The sequence below is a fragment of the Acipenser ruthenus genome, chromosome 14 (genome assembly GCF_902713425.1).
Source record: "Acipenser ruthenus chromosome 14, fAciRut3.2 maternal haplotype, whole genome shotgun sequence".
In the NCBI taxonomy this organism is placed as follows: domain Eukaryota; kingdom Metazoa; phylum Chordata; class Actinopteri; order Acipenseriformes; family Acipenseridae; genus Acipenser; species Acipenser ruthenus.
Window position 1 is genome coordinate 24,626,443 of NC_081202.1, and position 21,455 is coordinate 24,647,897.

The window sequence follows — 21,455 nt, forward strand, 5'->3', positions numbered from 1 at the left end:
TTTACCTCTTTCTACTCTTTAAATATAGATCCACTTTAGATCATTAAAATAGAAGAGTCAGAATTGCATTTCACCCATTTAACATGTAGTTTAATGACAGTAATATCAACATCCAACTCCACAGGCATTCGTTGAATGTAATTCAGCTGCGATTTCCACTGTTCAAAGGGATGATCAAAAGTTTAAGAGGTGAGATAACTGAATATACAGAAAAGCATAAAAAAAACATGGAGCGTATCCACAGAGCACTAACTAAGGTACCGGTAAGACAGAATCTAAAAGCAGAATCTCTACAAAGCAGAAGCAAAACTTTGAAGTTAAAAGCATACCATAAAAAGATTAAAAGGAGCTGGTGCTCTTGAAAACAGCTATTCATTGGGGAGGGAGGAAGGGGGAGGGAGAGGCAATTATACCAGGATTCTACAATTGATTTAAAATTATGATTTAAAACAGAAGCCAAAGACAAGTGAACCAGTATTTATTATAAACCGTATGCCACAATATAAATCTCATAAGAGATTTCCTTGAATATATCTAAAAAGTAGCTTAAAGGTATTTTTCTACTGCATTGTAAATGTCACTGGACTTCAAGCTTCCAGAAATGTCAAGTGCCAGGAGTGATAAACCTGTAACCTACTGGGAAAACATTTCTCTGTATGTTGCGATACACATTTATAACCAAACATCGATTCACCCCTAAAAAAGCCAAGCAGCAACTCCTCTGCATGCCACTTCTGCATCAGCCTGGCAGCGTAACTGAAGTTCATGGGTTTGTTCTTGTTGGCAGTAATGCACGTTTCTAGGAACCAGCTAATAAGGTGTTCGATTTGCTCGGGAATAGGCTCTGCAATTGAATGTTAACAAAAACAAGTTGCTCAGATTCCACAAACTGCAATTGATTGATAGCTTGACTCTGTTGCAATGTGGTTTACAGTGTGCAGGTGTAGAGGTGATGCAATGCATAAACAGATGACAAACAACAAAGTTCATGGTCCACACAATTCTTTATTTGTTTTAATTGTAATCCAGGTTGTGTTGGCGACCGCAAATAATAATCCCAGGCAATACTCAGCAATGTGTGTATTGCACTGTTTAAACCACGGGTTACAGTCCCGAAATAATAAACACAGTATAAACACAAACACAACACAAACACAATCACAAGTCCAGAGTGAGTGCTAACGTGCAAGTGGTGAAATACAATTTATTAGTGAACAGTAGTGCAATGCTGTCTGGGTTGGTGCTGGCCTTAAGCGACGCAGTACGTGTTAGCCGTCTAACAAGAACAAATGAGTACAATTAGAAATGACAAAACAAACAAACACTAAACACTCATGGTTCTTTTATTACACTCCTTCAGTGGTTCTCTCAACCATAACAAAGGAGCAGTTCGCTCGGCCACATCCCCTTTTGTACTGTCAGCCATGCCCCCTTGGATAGTGAGTGCAATCGCTTTTCCTCCAAAACATGATCGCCACATCGCTTCCCGACTGGGGCAATGACTTGGTGTACTGTGGCTCTGCCCCCTTTCTAGAAGGCTGACTTCCTTCTAACCCTGGGAATGAATTGTCAGACCATCCAGTCCGGGGCACGCTGTTCCCTTTACACAGCGCCCTCACAGGTCGGGAGGGAGATTTATAACCAAGATTCATTCTTTCTCTGTCACACTATCTTAAAACAACTGTCCAATTTCCTTCTAAACTACAAGCAGAAGGAAACTGACAGGGGAAAATATATACCATAATATTGTTACACTTGTAAGAAATATGCGTGACACCAATTGTTATTAATTAATATGTAGCTTCTAATGTTTGCAAACATTTGAATACTGCATCAAGCTTGTAAAAAAAAAGAAAATATCCAAACAGGAATGCAGTTTCCTATCTTTAATGTACAGGTACAAGTATCTTGTCATTATTATTGTACTGTACGAAAGACTTGTGACAACTAGGGTCTAAGCTATAGCCTGATTTATTTTGTGAGAAAGTCTTAGGAAGTTTGTAACTGCAAATAGTCTTCTAGTATCCCACAATCCACTGCATAAGAAAGGGTTAACTGATCCAAATGCATTTATTGACTGATTGCTTTGGAAATGGGGTAATCTAGAAAACATCAGCAATGTTGTTGTGTGTTTACAGGAAGCACGGCAAGTGTGATCAAACAAATCATATATATATATATATATATATATATATATATATATATATATATATATATATATATATATATATATATATATATATATATATAATGCTTTGATGCATTCAATGTTGCCAGATTGGGCGAGACAAAATGGCCTTGTTTTTAGTCCTGTGGGGTCTCTGGGGTCCATGAATAATCAATACGTCTTAAACAGCCTATGATCTGAGTTCTTTAGCTGATTTGCTGTTATCCACGCAGCAGACAGATAAGACTGTTACGATGATACTATTGCTAAGCATGAAACCCTAAGTGAAAATTACACGGTTTACACGGTGGAAAGCATATTGTGCTCAATTAATGGTGAACGATACTGGGCTAATGAAAGAGATTAAAATATTGCAACTGAAAAATGAGTAAATGGTCACAATACCAAAAAAACATATTGAAAAGTGTGGGAGGCTAATCCTGAATTTAAAACATTGCTCCTATAAATAGCAACAAAACAGAAGCGCATTGCAAATATTGCAACGTACAAGTTCACGCTCACTTACATGATTTGAAGGCCCGCACTACGACTAACAGATAATGGGCTCACTGTGCACCTTCTACGAAGGATATAACGTCTTTCACTGTAGCAGCTACGATAAGAGACGACCACACGTGCAGAGAAATATGAATTGCAACAGACAACGATAATCACTAAATCCTCTGTATTTGTATGAAATATTTCAGTTCAAATGATTCTTTGCATTTGCGTTAAATATTTCAGTGGTACTCTAAAAGTTAATTAGCACATTTCTGGGTATGCTAGAACTACCACAAGCCAATTCAAACAAGATAGCAGAAGCAATACTGATGTTTCAGGAAGAGAATGGGCTGAAAATTGAAAACCTTATGACAGACTGTGCGAGGTTCCTGTGCAGAAGGAATCAATCTGAATCTTCAGCTTGTCTGCTGTATTTGCCATTCACTTGACATTGTAGCGCACAAAGCAACTCCTTTCCAGTAATCTTGATTTCATTATTAAAGAAACCTATAATTAGTTTGCACACTCCTCAAAACACCAGACAGAATACAGGGAGTTGGATAAGATGGTTGAAAATGGCAACTGCCCACTGGTGATGTTTTCTCCATGCTCCACTCGTTGGTTAGTCATTGCAGATTATGTCAAAAGAATCGTTGAGCAATTTGATGCAATAAAGATACACTTTAACCTTGCATCATGTGCAGAACACTGCTAATCTGATCAGCTGCTGAACTACATTTACGACAAGACTAATTTGCTGTATCTTATTTTTCTCAAGCTTATCTTGAAAGAAATCAAAACAGTAAAAAAAAATATTCAACTTGAAATCAGGTTTTACACTCAGTGTTTTTCGTGACCTTAAGAGACTGTACTTCTCAACACTGAGATGAGCTCTGAAACTTAGCGTTTGATGAATGATGAAAACAACCACTGAGTTTGGATTTGAAGTCCTCAAGCATTTACTTGTCACCAGATGATGCGGATCTCGGAATCACGTTCTTGCAAAAATTGGAAGAAAGCAAACTAATCCCGCCTGCCAAAAATGCAATAACAGCAAGAATAATCGAGTTCACCAAACAGCTGCTGAGCCAGTATCAAATTAATCTATGGATATGCTTCTGGAAATAAAACTCTTTAGACCTAAAACTGTAATAGCAGATCAGAAAACCCTTGTGAGTGAACTCCCAGTTACATTTTTTACATGTCTCTGACGGGGTACACCCTGCCTCTGTGGATATTTTATGTTTTATGTTATGTGTTATTATTGTTTAAAGTGAATGTTTGTGGGGCACAGGTGTTTTAGGTCGGCAGGGAAGGATTGATTGCCTTCTCTGCCAAATAAGTTCACGTGCAGACTGTGCCTGGGCCAGATTGAATGATTGACAAGCAATCGAGCCCAGGCACAGCTGCATAAAAGAGGTGGAAATCTCTCACTCTCGTTGGGGGTACAGAGAGGAGGTACGTGAGACAGAGAGTAAGATTTGTTAAAGTAAACAATTGCTACTTGTTGTTTGCTGTTTTGCTTTTCAAAAGTACTCCTGAAGAATCTTGGCAGACAGTTCTTCTAAGATCTGGTATTACGGAGCCATAAAGCGGTTAACCTTAACCTTTAACCTTACCATGCCCATGTAGAAAGAGCTTTCTCTCGAGCTGCTCTTCTCAAAGATGTTACCCGAAAATGGACTAAAACTGCTTTCAAGTGTTATGTGCATATGGTCAGGACTGCTCAGGAACAGCTGGGCATCATGTAGTCCTCTCTGTGAACTGCTGGCCAACTTTAATTCCAGCATCTACAGCAATTAGCTGTCACTGCTGGAAAATTGATGCTTTTAGAGATAAACTTCTGTTTGGATTGTCGACAACACAAAGATACAACACAGACCAGTGCAGCTATCGCGAAGTAAAAACATTTTGTTTACCAAATTACCTTTTATTATGTAAGCAGTAACTAATCTGTGAAGAATCTGTTTACATTTAAACAGGTGTGTTAGCTCTGTATAGGTGTTTATCTTTGCAATATTGTATAACCACATCTCCCCACCCCCTTTTGTTAAGTAAGTGGTAATTGGGCTGGTTTTGGGCTGGTTTTGGGCTGGTTTTTAGGGAGCTTTGGGCTATAAACCTGCTGTAACCCAGGATGCATTCCACACATCGTCCTCATTAATATGTAAATGAGGGTGTTATGCTATGAAAACTATGGTAATATTTTTTGATAAAGTTAGCTTTTTTCTCAATATGTATGTACATTTTGGAGTACACTCAAACATTGCTCAATGGAAGGGTACACTATAAATCATTAGAACACCAAAATAATGTTCTATAGTGATGCCTTCTTGCTGTAGGTTCCACCTTGAACCTTGATATTCATTGGCAGGCTCACCTTTTCCTCATGCATACCTCCTTGCAGGATTGTATGATCCACTACTAGATGGTACATCCTTCAGCAAGGGTTAGAATCTTTTTAAGATATATGGAATGTTTTAAGGTGTAGATGTTTTACAATATGTGTATTTCATGACAGACATCCATAATAGTAATGTTTTCTAGTTTGGATGTATTCTTAAATTTATGATCTATACAGATATGTATTTATCCTCCACACATTCTCATTTACTGCAAATCAAAAAGAAAGCACCAGTTAACACTTCTAATTTACCAGGTATTTACACAGGTAATCCTGTGACAACTGCATGTCAACCAATGACTAATCTGTTGCTTGCAGCCTAGCCAGAATAAATGCGTTAAGATTAATGACAAGCAATGTGCTTCAGCTGAGCTAAATGGCAAAAATGGAACACTGTGTCAGATTGTATGTGGTACATAATTTCAAAGATTTATGGTGAATCTGCTTTGTACTTCAAGTGAATTACCATTGAGCTCCACTCTTTCATTGGAATTTTATTTTCCTGACGTTTTAATCAGCAAACAGTTGGTATATCTTAGAGCTTACATGGACAATATGGCCACCATGACTACAACCGTAGCCTGCAAATTAGCAGATTACATCAGATGAGCACATATGCAGTTCAAGCATGCCAAGTCAAGGAGCATCTACATCATCTCAAAGGCAAAGTAGTGGATAAGGTGTTCTATATTGATGGTGAGGCCATTCCAACAGTGTTGTAAATGACAGCTACTCTCTTGAGGCTGAGTGGTCCAGTGGTTAAAGAAAAGGGCTTGTAATCAGGAGGTCCCCGGTTCAAATCCCACCTCAGCCAGTGACTCATTGTGTGACCCTGAGCAAGTCACTTATGCTTGTGCTCCGTCTTTTGGGTGAGACATAGTTGTACGTGACTCTGCAGCTGATGCATAGTTCACACACCCTAGTCTCTGTAAGTTGCCCTGGATAAAGGCGCTTGCTAAATAAACAAATAATAATGTAATACAAATTTTGAACAAAACTGGAAACATACATGGGAGTCTTAAATCATTGGAAGCTTTATCACTGACTCCCTGTTCCCTTCTGTCAATTAAAATTATTCAGATTTCTACAGTATTGTACAGTTATATCTGAAATCCTGTTTATCCTGAAAAAGCAAAGAACAAAAAGATCTTCAGCACAAGAAACAAGGTCCTTTAAACACAGCAATAATCACTGTCAAAAGCTGAAAGTTTTCAGTCTTTGTTAATTCTGTATTTTGAGTATCTTGGGAAATTTACTAATTTCAAGACATTGCAGTACGTGAAGATCATCCACGATTGCTCATAAAGTCATATTGCTCATTAATTAAGGTTTGCCAGCTCATGGAGAGGAGCAGAATGTCAGCAGGTGCAATTTAGTGTACATGCCATGGCTTATTTATTATTCATTGCATTCCTGAAGACTAATTATACACCCAATATTGATTTGGCAAAAAAATAAAAATCAAATAGTAGCAAGCCTATATATAGCGTATACCATGGCTTGCATACTAATGAGCCGCTTTACACTGAATAAATCACTACGCACCACTACATTCTAAATTCCATGACAACTGCCATTTTATTTGTTATTAGTTACAAAACCACTGCCAAAAATGAGTGACGTTCCATCAATTTCCTTTAATATATCTGGGGATGAAAGCAGTTAACTGGTACAACACCAGCTTGCTGAGTGAAGACAGCAGTCCACCTGAAATAAATAAATAAATAAAATAAGTGCTCCAGCAAGAGTAGACACATAACAGTAGATGAGGAACAGCTAAATGAAATAGAAGAAAACAAAGATTGAAAAAACACAAAAAAATGACAGCATGGGCTGTTAATGTACTTAAAGACTGGCTTAAAGAAAAAAAATATGGACATTCATTTTAAGGAAATAAGTCCAAAAAATCTCAACAACATTAAAAGGGATTTTATGCCAATGCAAGTTCAACTGGGGACCAGTATTCAGTCTCCAGTTTTATAATGCTGAGAGCTGGACTAAATAGATATTTTAACAGTAGAAGTCTCTGCTGACAGTGAGTTTAAAACCAACAATAATGTACTCCTGTCAGTGATGAAAACTTTTAGAAAATCAGGTAGACAAGGCCAGACACCACCTCCCAAATTACCGGCTTGGATTTGAAGCATCTGTGGGAAACTGAGGCACTATCCCCTGACACCACTGTCAGATTGGTGCGTAAAGTCTGGTTCGATCTTAAATTTAATCTGGCACGACATGGACACGAGGGAGTTTGACAACTAATAAAAACATCTTTTGGGATACGAAAGTATGAAAATGGACTTGAATATGTGTGCCTTGCATATAGCGAGGTCACAAACTGACTTCAATATCCGGCTTCAGCATTCATCGCAGCTGCTGTCCTGCCTTCCTCAGTGTTATTTAAAAATCTGCCCAGACCATCAACACCATTAGCTTGTGCTCAGTCCTCTAGTTTCAAGATGCCACTTTCGATGCATAAATTCACAATAAACAGAGACGTGCAATTTATTTTTAATAAGGGAACAATAAATTAAATTAAATTAAATTAAATTAAATTCAATGTGGGACTATATTACACTGCAGATGTACATGCAATATGGCTTTGTCTTAATTTAAAATGTGTTTTAATTATTTTAATTATTTTAATTCCCCCAAATGACGGGTAGCCGTGTTAAAAGTGGTATAAACCACTTCGGGCCATTCAGTTCCGATGATATCTACCTCTTCTGGGGAGGCTTATCACCAACCCAAGCATGGTATATATCATGGGAACCACACGGCCAGTCGTGGTTTATAATAATAATAATAATAATAAGATGATTCAACTACAACAAATGGCGTTACGTCAAGATAATGCACTAAAGCTATTTTGATTCAAATCACTGTGCTTTGAAATGTTAATAACCATCTGTATTTAGGTAAGGTAAATAAAGGAGCCCATTTATATTGTGGGGTAGCATTGGCAAAAATCCAGGGGAACATGAGCTGAAAAAAATACATTGATTATGTCAGTATTAACAAAACCATATTAAGTCAATGACATCAATTTGCTTTTTAACATAAATAGAGCCCTGTTAGATGCCCATGGTGCTGCACACATTCTTAAAGGGTTCATTGAGTTATATTATCAGTGACTTAGACATTTTGACCCTATCTCACATTTCTTTGATGCCAAGGGAATTGTTCAACGTATACAATAAAATGACTCTTGTTTTGTAATACGGAGTATTTCACCTTTTTTTAGTAAGGAATTGCTAACGTTTAAAGATCTAAAAGAATAAAGAAGAATCCTTTGGGTGTGCAGCCAAACCTGTTCTTTGCAGCTGCTAGAGCAATCTTATTGATAATTATACTACTGCTGAACAAATTCTGCTAATGCAGAGACACTTGTTTCAACATCAAGTACCTTTTGGCCAGCACCTCACTTCGTATAGAAACTTTTTGTGCACAAATTATATTTGTAATTATATCTGTATATATATATGTGTGTGTGTGTGTGTGTGTGTGTGTGTATGTGTATGTGTGTGTGTGTGTGTTGGTCTGTGTGTGTGTGTGTGTGTGTGTGTTGGTTGGTCTGTGCGTGTGTGTGTGTGTGTTGGTCTGTGTGTGTGTGTGTGTGTGTGTGTGTGTGTGCGTGCGTGCGTGTGTGTGTGTGTTGGTCTGTGTGTGCATGTGTGCGTGCATGCGTGTGTGCGTGTGTGTTTATGTGTTAGTCTGTGTGTGCATGTGTGCGTGCGTGTGTGTGTGTGTGTGTTGGTCTATGTGTGTGTGCATGCGTGCGTGTGTGTGTGTGTGTGTTGGTCTGTGTGTGTGTGTGTGTGTGTGTTGGTCTCTGTGTGTGTGTGTGTGTGTGTGTGTGTGTGTGTGTGTTGGTCTGTGTGCGTGTGTGTGTGTTGGTCTGTGTGTGTGTGTGTGTGTGTTGGTCTGTGTGTGTGTGTGTGTGTGTGGGGCTTTTATAAATTTCTTTCTTCACTTATCGTCAATTAGGTGGCACATATCTTAAAGAGCAGTTATTCTTATACTACACAAAAAATTACTTCAAAGATGCATACAAGTGTAATGGCCCAGATCTACATCCAAATAGAAAGTAGTTTTCAGCTGTGTCTGGTACACAATAGAAATTGGCATTACATACAGACTTGGCAAAGAATGAGCAAGCAATTACTGTGAGGGCTTTGATTACCATGTTTCAAGAGTCTGAAATTAGTTTTAATAGTGGATCAAGAGCCAAATTAGCATGCTTAAGGGGGACACCATAAACCAGTTCCTTTGTCAATTTGTTCATTTAGACAATTGCTTTAACAAGCCCCCCACCCACCAAGCCAGTGTTACTGTATAGCTGATCACAATTTAATATCAGATACCCATCGGTTCACTGGGGAAATATATTAATTATCTTTTATTTGTAAAGGTTTTGTTATAAGAATACATTTGGAGTAAAACTGTAGGATATAGGGAGCTAGAAAACGCAACACTCAAATTTAAAAGTTTTTCACCTCTGGAAGTCTTGTTCAAATTCGTCTTGATCGGTCCTACTGTAGATCACAAGTGAAATAGTGGTCTCACTTTAGACCCCGTTGGACATCACAAAACCACAGTGATCTTTATACTTGAAAGAGATGATGACTGACAGAAGGTGTTTAATGTAGCCAGTGCTGTATGAAATAAATTGACTTTCAGAAAAATGTATAGCCAGCCCACATCCAAAAGTTAATTGGTAATTCAGCAAAAGGCCTAGTTATTAATTATCCATATTGGCATGAGCATTTCTATTTGAAAGTGGAGAGTTATGATGACACATAAGCAGCTTCTCTGGCTACTGCAGCAGTGCAGTGTACTTGAGCTGCACCTAAAAAACAGAGGAATTTCAACTGTAAGTGTGTTGATGCAGGTGTCAGTCTGTAGGTTAAACCACATTAAAGGAGCAATTATGTAATTAATGCTCGGGGAAATGTGAACCGCTGTAAAGTACCATTTTCACATTCTACACAAGCATACTTGATTTAATTAAAATGTACAGCAGGGGAATTTGTTCACCATTCAAGACTAAAGGATGATTGTAATGAAGGTTAAAGTGGACAACTTAATTAACAATTCAATTTGTTCCCTAACCGCACTAGAATGCTGCCTGGAACTTTTTTGTGTTAAAATGTATTGATTCAAATTCTGTGGGTGGAACACTTTGGGAATATCCTAATTAATAGGTTCACAAAAGGCAAGTGCTTTCTTTGTAAACAAAAAATAGCAGTTTACAACATTTTTGAAGTTTGAATATTTCCAATAGCAGATTTGAAAAGATAATTTCTAGAACAGTTTAAAAACAAATTACTGGTTTATATCTATATAACTACTGAGTATGAAGACATTTTGCACCATAAATATGAAATGAGAAAGATATTTGACCAATTGAATAGGCCTCTATATTGTTAAAAGAAAAACAAGGTTCTTGCCAGCAAAGTAACATTATTGTTTTCTGTTTTATTTTTATACTTAAACTTATTAAATGGGAATGATGCCATTTAAACATTTATTCAGGCAAAACCTTGCAATATTAATTTTGCCTTTACTTTTTAAAATGAGCGTTGGGTACAGCACTCTGTAACCGCAGCTTAGATCATTTGGGAACATGCCTCTAAGATTCTACAAACAAATCAGAAGGCAGGGGGGTGGGGGGGTGGGGGTAGTTCAAAAAAAATGGTGGCATTGAGTCAAATGAAAAATTGTTGTAGTAACAAGTCAGTGTTAAGCAGTGTGCAAACAACCCATGAAGGATTAATTAATTACACAAACCTGCTGGAACATGAATTATTTAGGCTCACATAACGATCCATAATTTTCCATATCTGACACTTGAATTCTTTAATGAGTTTCCGTTGCAAATCCTGAAGAGACCTGGATTCCCCAGAGTCACTTTCTTACAAATTATATCAAATGTCAATGTGGACAATATCCTAGCAATTTACAGACTGTTTAGAACATAAGAACATTTGTGAACGAGAAAAGGCCATTTGGCCCATCAAGGCTTGTCCCTTGTCAGCAAACACTAGTGTTATGTATGGTTATAGTTCATTACGACAGTTAATGTTGCATTCTGGTTTAACAACAAGGGAACTTGGGATAGGTACCGTAAAGTGTGAAGGAACTGGACTTCATGTGAGATAGTTTTGCATGAAAGGTTATGACAGTAGGTAGGAGTTCGGCCTCAGTGTGTGGAGTGTTAATAAACAGCACAACATCAAAATGTAGTGTCTGAGTTGTTTGTCAAACACAACAACTAGCACACACAGTGATTTGGCAGGCATGTTCAAAAGTATTGTTTCTATATTTGCGTCGCTATCACCTGCCATCATCATCTGTCGTTATGTTGGCTGTGTGCAATGGCCTTAATAAGCTAACTAAGAGTACACCAGGCTTGATGGACATGAGACGACTTTCAAATTACATAGACATGCTGGGATCAATGAACAGCGGAGGCATTTTGTGGTCACAGGGTAAGATGTTTGCCGTGGCTGGTGTAAGCAAGGTCCTCACTAATGCGGAGGCATTTTGTGGTCACAGGGTAAGATGTTTGCCGTGGCTGGTGTAAACAAGGTCCTCACTAACTGGACTGCAGCAATAAACTTTCAAGTATAGTCAGGGCAGTATGCGTTTTTTCCACTGTATCAGAGCTGAGGCAGTCGTCTCTATTGAAACTGAAAGCAGTACATTTGCTCAAAACTGGAATGCTTCCCTGCTCAAATTTACATGACTCAAACCTTTCAGTCACAAGGTGGAATCAATTGCCTGGTGGTTAGTTGATTGGTTATTTAGGGACAGTTTCACATCATATTTAAACCACAAATATTACAAAAACAATAAAATGTCACCTTTCATTTATTCATCAAGACCTAAGAATATGTGAGTTAGCACACCATAACCTCCATCTCACCTCCATTACAGGTAAATTGTTCCTACTTGGAATACTATAGGAACATAATCATATTTTTCTCCAGTGCAAATTATCCTTTCTGCTAATAGCTCTTAAACAAACTGAAATAAAGACAACTTGCAGATTGGCCTAAAAGGCTAATGACACTATTTAAAGGGGTGTCATTATTACTGTTTACATTATTCAAACTAAACCAGCTAATAGAAGGAATCTGCCATGACAAGGTCAAAATGATGGACAATAGAAAAAAATGCATTAGGATTACAGAACACCCTGTACAACTTCTCTGCACCATAGCCAAGCTACTGCTGAACATGCTGTCTGAAACCACGATGCTATTATATAGTCATATCATAATCAAATTACAAAATATACTGCTAGGGCATCTATGTTCTGAATGTTAAGTTTGGATCCAAGACAAACTACAGTAGTTGCCTGAGGACAACAGGTTAATAAATATTTCTTAAAATGTTATTATTATTTGTTTATTTAGCAGACGCCTTTATCTAAGGCGACTTATAGAGACTAGGGTGTGTGAACTATGCATCAGCTGCAGAGTCATTTACAACTACGTCTCACCCAAAAGACAGAGCACAAGCATAAGTGACTTGCTCAGGGTCACACAATGAGTCAGTGGCTGAGGTGGGATTTGAACTGGGGACCTCCTGGATATAAGCCCTTTTCTTTAACCACTGGACCACACAGCCTCCTATGTTCTTCATACACACTTAGCCTCAGAATTCAATAGCATCAGTATTCAAATTCAAATACAGTAATTGTGACCATGTAAGGCTGCATTTTTTTATTTCAGAATGAACTCTCTTGAAGTCTTGGCATTTCTATATGGATAGATATCCATCTAACGAAGACTACTGTAATTACAGCACAGTAAATGCAAGAGCTTAAACAATACCATAACCATAGTGTGCCCACGAACTTGTTACAATGTATGCTATTTACACTATTATCTAAAAATAATCTGTGTCCTAGTGCAGTGCATATTGGATGACCCCCACCACCCTCTATATTTTCAATGCTAAATATGTGAATAATCTTCTCAGTCCTATTATATAAAATGCCTGCATTTGAATGTCTTCACCACTGCAAATGAAGTCTACAGGTTTTAAATAAAAAAAGTTGTTTTTTTTTCATGTGAGAAGACTGTACAAGCCATTTAGTATAATACTTTTACAACTCATCAGCTGGGAATTATATTAATAGGCCATGATGAAGGTCAGCACGCATTAGGATTTCAAAAATAAAGAAATACTTTCACACCATTTGCCTTGATTTATATAATGGAGAGAGTGGGTCCATTACCATAAATTGTTCAGAAGAAGGAGAAAATCCAGCAGACGTGAGGCTGAATCCCAATTAAGGGATTCGTCAAGGTGATGAATTTTCCATTAAAGTTCTTATTTTCTTCTTCCTAATTTCCAGCAGACACCGGCTTTCTGACCTTGCATGTAGCCGTTCCTAATGAAGCTTCATTCCAGCACTATTCACTGGAAGCTAGACATTTAAGATAATCTCCAGAACAATCATATATCAATGGCTTTGCTTTCTGAATACCAAAGAGTAAAAGTGTACACAAAATACTGTATTAAAAAATATTTTGTCAAGATGCTTAAAACAGTAAGGAACAAATAAATATATTTTAGCACTGGTCTGTGCACTTTCATTGTTTAGAAACAAAATAAATAAATAAATAATAATAATAATAATAATAATAATAATAATAATAATAATAATACATGATACAAAACAAAGAAAAAGTTGCCTCAGTCAGGCAAAATGTAATGTTTTTACCCACAATGGGTTACATCTCAATTACAGGTTTTTAGTCCTCAACCATGTTACAGAAGCTTGCGTCAGCTCATTATTACTCTTTTCTTTTGAAAAATGTTTATTTACACATGGACTGCCTTTAATGGTCCTCTCTGCCACATACCTCCCCTTCAGAGTGTATCTCAGGGCACTCGGCATTAGCCATCTCTAGACCTTTGGTACCAAGAAAGAAAAGGGTTGCAAGGCTAGGTACCACTGAGCTACCCGAGCATTGCTGTCTTTCATCATCTGCAACCGTCTGAGGGAGAAATGGTCTGTTACCAAAAAAAATAAATAAATAACTTTCAGTTCCGTTGTTACTGCTTGAGCTGAGATTAAGCGTAAGGGAATGGCTTTGGGGTATTGAGTAGCATAGTCAACAATAACCAATATGTACTAATACCCCCAAACAGACTTGTCAAGAGGACCCATAAAATCAACACCAATCCTCTGAGAGGCAATTGCAATAATTGGCATAGGAATGAATGGATCCCTTGGACTCGACTTAGGAACAGTCAGCTGGCCCTCTGGACATGCAATGCAAAAATCAGCCACTTACTGATTTATACCTGGCCAACAAAACCTTAAAAATAGTCGGTCCAGAGTTATGTCTATTCCCGAAATGTCATGAGCCAACTGGTAATTACATCCCTAACTTCCCAGTTCACAACCAGGACTTGCTCATCCGCTCAGTATATCATCCAAGTCCCCTGTTTCTGGGGTTATCTTCATTTCACATTTTACCCCAACTTGTTACGCTTTTCTTTTTGTGCTGGAGTCAGACACCCCTCCAACCTCCTATCAGAGGTTTTTACAGCCTCTCTTTACCTTTTTCTTTGTTTTTACCTTTCTCGTTGAAAAATTGAGTTAAAAATAATTGAGGGTCTTTGAGGGCAAATGGTTCACCCAGTTTTTTCTGAGCCTTCCCCTTCTTCCTCCAGCAGTTGAGTCTGTAGGTAATACCTCATCAAAGGGTACACAGTCATAACCCAGCACCACCATAAAGAAGCACCAAAGTAAACATGCACAGTAAATAAAACTACCTTTCTCTGTTGGAATCGGGTAGAAGCACAGTCTTCTTCACGTTACTATTAAGATGTTTTTGGTTGAGGGTGCTTATATCTGTTGCATCCTTTTCACTTAGGCACAGTATATTTGCAGCTTTGCCCAGTTCACTGCTTTTTCCAGGTTCACTCTTGTTCAGGATTTCAACAAACATTTTATTTTCTGCCGATACTTTTGCATTTGACTGTATTAGTCAGTTTAGCATTATTAGTTTCATTTTAACCTGTAAATACAGCTCTGTGGCAGGGCAAAAGCCCTGCTGAAGCACAGGTGTGTGTGTGTGCGGATTATTGGGTGGCAAAAACACGTGGGAATGTGGTGTATAAATAAGTTGACCACAGGTGTTAGTGTGGTTACTGAGTTAATGTTGGTGAAGGTATGTGTTGTGTTCCGTGTTGTATTTACATCCATGCCCTTGTTTGTGTTTGTTTAGTACTGGAGTTTCTGATAGCCTGTTATTTTGGCCATTGTGCTGTTTTATTCAGTGTTCTGTCTAGTGATTTATTTATTTATTTATTTATTATTATTATTATTATTATTATTATTATTATTATTATTATTATTAAAAGTGTGCATCAGCGCTTACAAACCTACATTCTCTGCCTCTGAGTCTCCTTCCTGGTTACAACAGCCTGACCAGTTACGTCATCCTTACCACAAGCTCGCATTCATGTAGGTCTACATACAGCAACTAACAGGTGTGAAAGACTAGTCAACTTTTTTTTAACTCAAAAGCTTTCCGCTTCAGCTTTCCCTTTCATATGATGCTTTTTTTATTGAAAGTTTATGGTATGAAGGCTGCAGGTTTGTGTATAAATGGAAATGTGAACTCTCTTCTTCTTGAAGCCATGGGTGCAAATCCCACTGTTAACACTGAATAAACTTAATTTAATAGTGTATGAATAAAAAAAAATAATAACTACAGCTTCCAAAATGTTGGCTACCTTATTAGGATATTGTGACAGAACCATGAAGCATCCAGTAAACTACATCATTAACAGGAGTTAAAGATCTGCTGTACATTAGGTGATATTGACATGACATCAGAAGCATTGCAGGAGAGAAGAGCACTCAAATAATTGTCTTGGCCAGGCTGAAGAAGAGCTTTCTGTTGATTAGCGAGGTCATGTTGATGAACACTGTGTCTGGAGTCTCTTCCATTGGCTTCACAGATGTCATTGTAGCTGTGGTTAAGATGAGGCAGAACATCAGAACTGCTAAAGCAATTTTGACTTGTTCTATTGGCCGGTGGAATTGTAACAGGCCTCACAGACACCTGTGCCTTGTGTAGAAACACAGCATCTGTCTTGTGTTGGAGGGTGGATTCTGTTAAAAGAAGACAATACATGTACTGTATCTGCAGTATTTTACAATCTGGAACCATAGATTATAGAAACTACAATTTTTTAAATAAAAAAATAAAACTTAATGACTGCTGTGTGCTTCATGTTGCATATGATTTTTTAAAATTATTATTAAACATTTGTTAAAGTAAATTACTTTTTTATACAGTAAAATTGTATAACGTCCTCTTGGTTAACAGTCTTCCATTTGCAATATAAATCTACTTTTCTTTTGCCATCCAATGATTCCAGTACCGGTAATTCAATTTTTTTTAATTTTTTTAAGTAGGATTTTGGAAATTGAAGCTGGAGCATGACTATGTAATGAGAAACAGTTACTCAGTTAAATCTTAAAGATAGAGATATACAGAAACCGTTTCATGCCAGACTACAGTCAAAGTAACAAATATGAAATGTAAAATATTAATTGTTCAAATTCAATTTCACCAAATCTAAGTAAATTAAATATTGACAGAAATGTGATGGGACTTAAATAACAGGATTACACTGATTTATGATGGAATCAGACTTTTTGTTAACAGAGATTTAGAAACTATATGAAGACCAGCACATAACACACCTTTCAAATTTCAACTAATCACTACATGATACACATCCAGTATAGCACATGCACTTTTCAATTAATTTGTCATCTATTTATTTGTCATGTATAGAATAAGTATGTTTCCTCTTTATTAGTAATTCCTACATTTGTGTATGTTTAATCAATTTCCTGTGATCATCTTCTTTTAAAATAAACTTATACAGTAAGAATGGCTTTTGACAACCTGAAAAACAATCCTCAAACACAAATCCAGGCAGTTCTATGTAATAGATCACAAAGATAGCTTCTGACAGCTCTTTTTAATAACACTGTTAACGCATGATATTTCTCAGGGGGATGTTTACTTTTTTCAGCTGGTTTCCAAGGAAGCGAATTTCAGACCTTAGATGAACTTTTACAATTACAGCATTGAACTGGTGTGAGGCAGGGCATCAGCAAGTGAAACACGTAGTGGAATAAATGACTGCCATCTGGTTATATCAGGTAGATATACAAGAGACAATTATTACAATACATTAGACTAGTAGGTTTATCTGAAGAAATCATATTTAGATTGCATCAGAGGTCTTGGATTATAGTAGTTTAAGATGTTTTTTCCCCTCTACATTGGGATGTAATCTCTGGTTGAGATGTTTAGGATTTCAGTGCAGAAGGGAAACAGTATCTTCTGTATTTTGAACCAGTTACCCCAGCTCATATTGTGTCCTAACGTAGGATTTCAATAGGATTCTCCTCACTATACATCATTGGTATTTGAGGAGTTCCAACAAGAGGAATTATAATTTTAAAAAGACACTGGCTACAAAAAGACACTGGTTATATTTACAATGAAAATAGGGGTAGAACGCTATGATTGTCATGCTATTATTCCTGAAAATTTTTGACAAGGGTTTACAACAATTGTCTAAGTGCCGCCAGTGGGTCATTTTATGGTAATTAAGAAGGGGCTATGCTGATATTTCATTTAGCACACATCATAATAATGTACCAATAACTGAATGCACATTGCATTAAAAAGGGTGTTTACAATGACTTTGTAAGATTTTAGAATGCTATTACAGAAACATTCCAGTTTTATTTACCTAATCGTAGTCATCCAGGTTTACAACAAATGTAACTTGAGTGTTCTACTGGTCATCTCTGTTTTTTCTTTTTAGGATGATTAAATGTAGTTATTTGTTAAATGTTTCTATTAAGATCCCCCCCCCCCCTTCCCCTCCATAACGCAAAAGGGATTCCTTAATGTGCTTCGCTTCAGTTGTGCCAACATGCTACCGCTACTACTAATTAAACCAAGTTATTTTATTAAAAAATATGTAAGCTAATATGTTTTTTGGTTACTCAGCATTGTGACTATCAGAATTGCTACACCGTAACATGAACTTCAGAATTTCAATTAATTTATCAAAGAGTGGCTATAACTACTATAATTAGTATGAGAAGTATTTTGTATTTAAATATTTTTCAACTATAGAATTCAGTGCTATGTTCTTAAGGACTGTGAGGGTTTATTTCTTTATCTAAATGGAGAGTTCATCTCATTGCTGAGATTTCAGTGATTTATCAGCCACAGTCTGGAGGTATGTATATCAACTTGTATATTGCAATTATAGATTTATATGTATAAAAATGATAGTATAAACAGATTAACATGCTTTGACATTATTCAGAGAGGTATGTTTTGAAATTCTTGAGTGTACAATCTTAGGGAAGTACTAATGACTACGTTATTCAGAGAGGTATGTTTTGAAATTCCTGATTGTACAATTGTAGGGAAGTACTGATGACTTATGTAGCTCTGTGCCCTGTCCCTGGTTGGCATGTCTCAACACAAGATTTGAAACAGGGATACAGGAGACAGGGAAGTGTATTTTTGTCAAAGTAAGATAATGATTCTGCCATTGTTCCTTTGAATTTGACACTTTTTGACTTATAGAATGATGTTAATTGTACCAGTGGCACTGGCCTACCCCATCCAGGCATTCCAAGCTCAGAACGTGCATTTCCAAAATATAGAAAACTATAGTACGATAACAGTATGATGACATCACAAAACTAGAAAAAGATTGTTTCATTCTGGGTGCCTGTGGCAGGGTGGCAGGGTGGCAGGATGGCAGGGTGAAAGCCCTGCCGGTGCATGTGTGTGTGCTGGTGTGGGGAATATTCGGTTGGCAGGGAGGGGGGGGGGGGTAAATTTCTCCCTGTCAAAACACGTGGGAATGTGGCTGGAGCCGACAAGTGAATAAATGATTGAATGATTAACCAGCCATGGGTGTATAAAATAGGTATTCATGGGTGGAAAAAGGAATTAGAAGAGAGTTTCGTGTTCCGTGCTGTGCCATCTTGTTTACGTTGGTGAGTTTTTGTGTAGACCTTTTATTTTTGGCCCTTGTGCCTTTTATTTTTGTTAATGTGTTTTTGTTCATGTCTGTTCAGTGTATTTGTAAATAAACATGTGTATTAGTGCTAAACTGCAACTTTCTGTGTCTCTGAGTCTATCTCCCTGCCGGTAACAGCTTGGTCGTGATGCTGCCCTGTCACAGTGCCAAAGTCATTGTAAACATAGCCACTGTAAACATACCAACAGGGTTACTGTTGAATGGGTTTACATTTGTCTGTAAACATACCAATAGGGTTACTGTTGAATGGGTTTACATTTGTCTGTAAACATACCAATAGGGTTACTGTTGAATGGGTTTACATTTGTCAATATTTAACTGGTGGTCAGTAAGAAGTTGAAAAATAATTACCCAATGCAGGGGTGTTTAAAATTAATTATTTATAGACACATGGTTTCACAGACAACTATGGTTTCACAGACAACTCCATTATTGTCACATTAGCAAAAGTCAATTATTGGAAAGTTACTTTCTTCCTTAATGTAGCAGTTGATTAATTAATTAATGGCACCAGGTGTGAGCCTTTTTAACACTTTGCGGTCCATTTATTCAGCGCCTGTCAGATGCTTCAGGTCTAATTTATTTTCACACAAGTTGTTTAAAAGCAATTTTATTCACAGCAAAACAGGTTTAAAAGGCAGTGCGTATCAACATGACACTCAGTACTGCATCCCCAGCCCGCCCCACCCCTTGTTTGCTGTATTTACCACATATCTCTTCATGTCGTGCATACTGATAAATCATCTCTTGATCACTCGATTTTTCACCAAACTCCTCAATAATGCTATCCAAGTCATTATTTTATTACTATAACATCTCAAAAAGCTTGGCAAATGTCCGCAATTTTCTTTGGGACCAGGCATTGTTTGTACGCAGGGCCTTTTAAACCCGTTTGACTGTGGAAAAAAAATACTTTTAAACAGCGCGTCTAAAATTAACTGCGCGTGTGAAAATAAATTGGACCTGACAGGCCTGACACGGACTTAATAAATGGACTGCAAAGGGTTAAAAAAAGCATTTAATGATAGATCATTATTAATATATTTATATATTCTGTCTAATAAGACAGGGTCTGACATCGGACCGGAAAGGAACAATTTTAATGTCGGACCTGGTCTGAAACATAGGACCACAAAGGGTTAATTTGGTGCAATTATTTAAATAAGTTGATAACAGAGGTTATTGCTTCTAGTCAAACCTTGCCTGTATATCCCTACAGTTTAAATTCCCATATTGGACTGTAAGTTAGTCTGGGCAAATATCACTCAAATGTCAAGAAATTACTAATTAAGTTCTGAAGTTATTACTATTCATTAAGGTAAGATGAAAATCCTTCAGAATATTAAAAGGTTCATTGGCAGATGGTTTTATTTCTATGTATATGAGATACAGTTGCTATCCTGAGGCAAAAAGCTCAATTAGAAGCAACAGTTGAATAAGGATATAGTTTTACCTTTAGACATTCTGGTGGTTAAACATTTTAAATATCTTGGGGTAGACATTCTCCCTTCCTTGGAGTCCACCACACTAACTCATTTTAATAAGATATTTAAACAGGTGGAAGCTGATTTAAATAGATGGCTGCATCTCCCTATCTCACCTCAAGCACGCATCTCCACAATAAAAATCAATGTATTACCATGCATTAATTTCTTTAGCTCTATGCTACCTCTCGCACCCCCTACTGGATATTGGAATAAATTACACTCTATGATTTCTAAATTCATATGGAGGGGGAAGCAGTGTGAGAAGTCCGCTGGTTGTTTGTCTTTACCAAACCTTAAGTACTATTTTTGTTCATTTGTGCTAAGAAATAGCTCTTCGTTGGCGACCTCCACATTCTCTCCCCTATCGTCAATGGACCCTTGCCTTTCTTGATATAATTTAAATGGAACTTTCTACTACTCGGGTCCATGGCACTGGGGAGAGGACTGTGCAAGCAGTCCATTAGATCTTTGATTAATCCTTCTTCGGTTTTATCTGACTGATGTTAGTTAGGGAGGTCCTTTGTGGGGGGTGGTTTTGTGGAGGGTGGTTTTGTGGGGGGGGGGGGGGGATGTAAAACTTGGGGAATTATTGTATTGTATTTAAAATTATATGTTTGTGTATTCTCCCCAATAAACATTTGATCACAAAAAAGAAACAACAGTTGAATGTTCCATACAAGGGGGATTGTTTGATGGCTAAATTGTCCTCTTGAATTGAGTATATTGTTTTTTGTTTATGTAATGGACTGGATGGGAATTACTGTACATT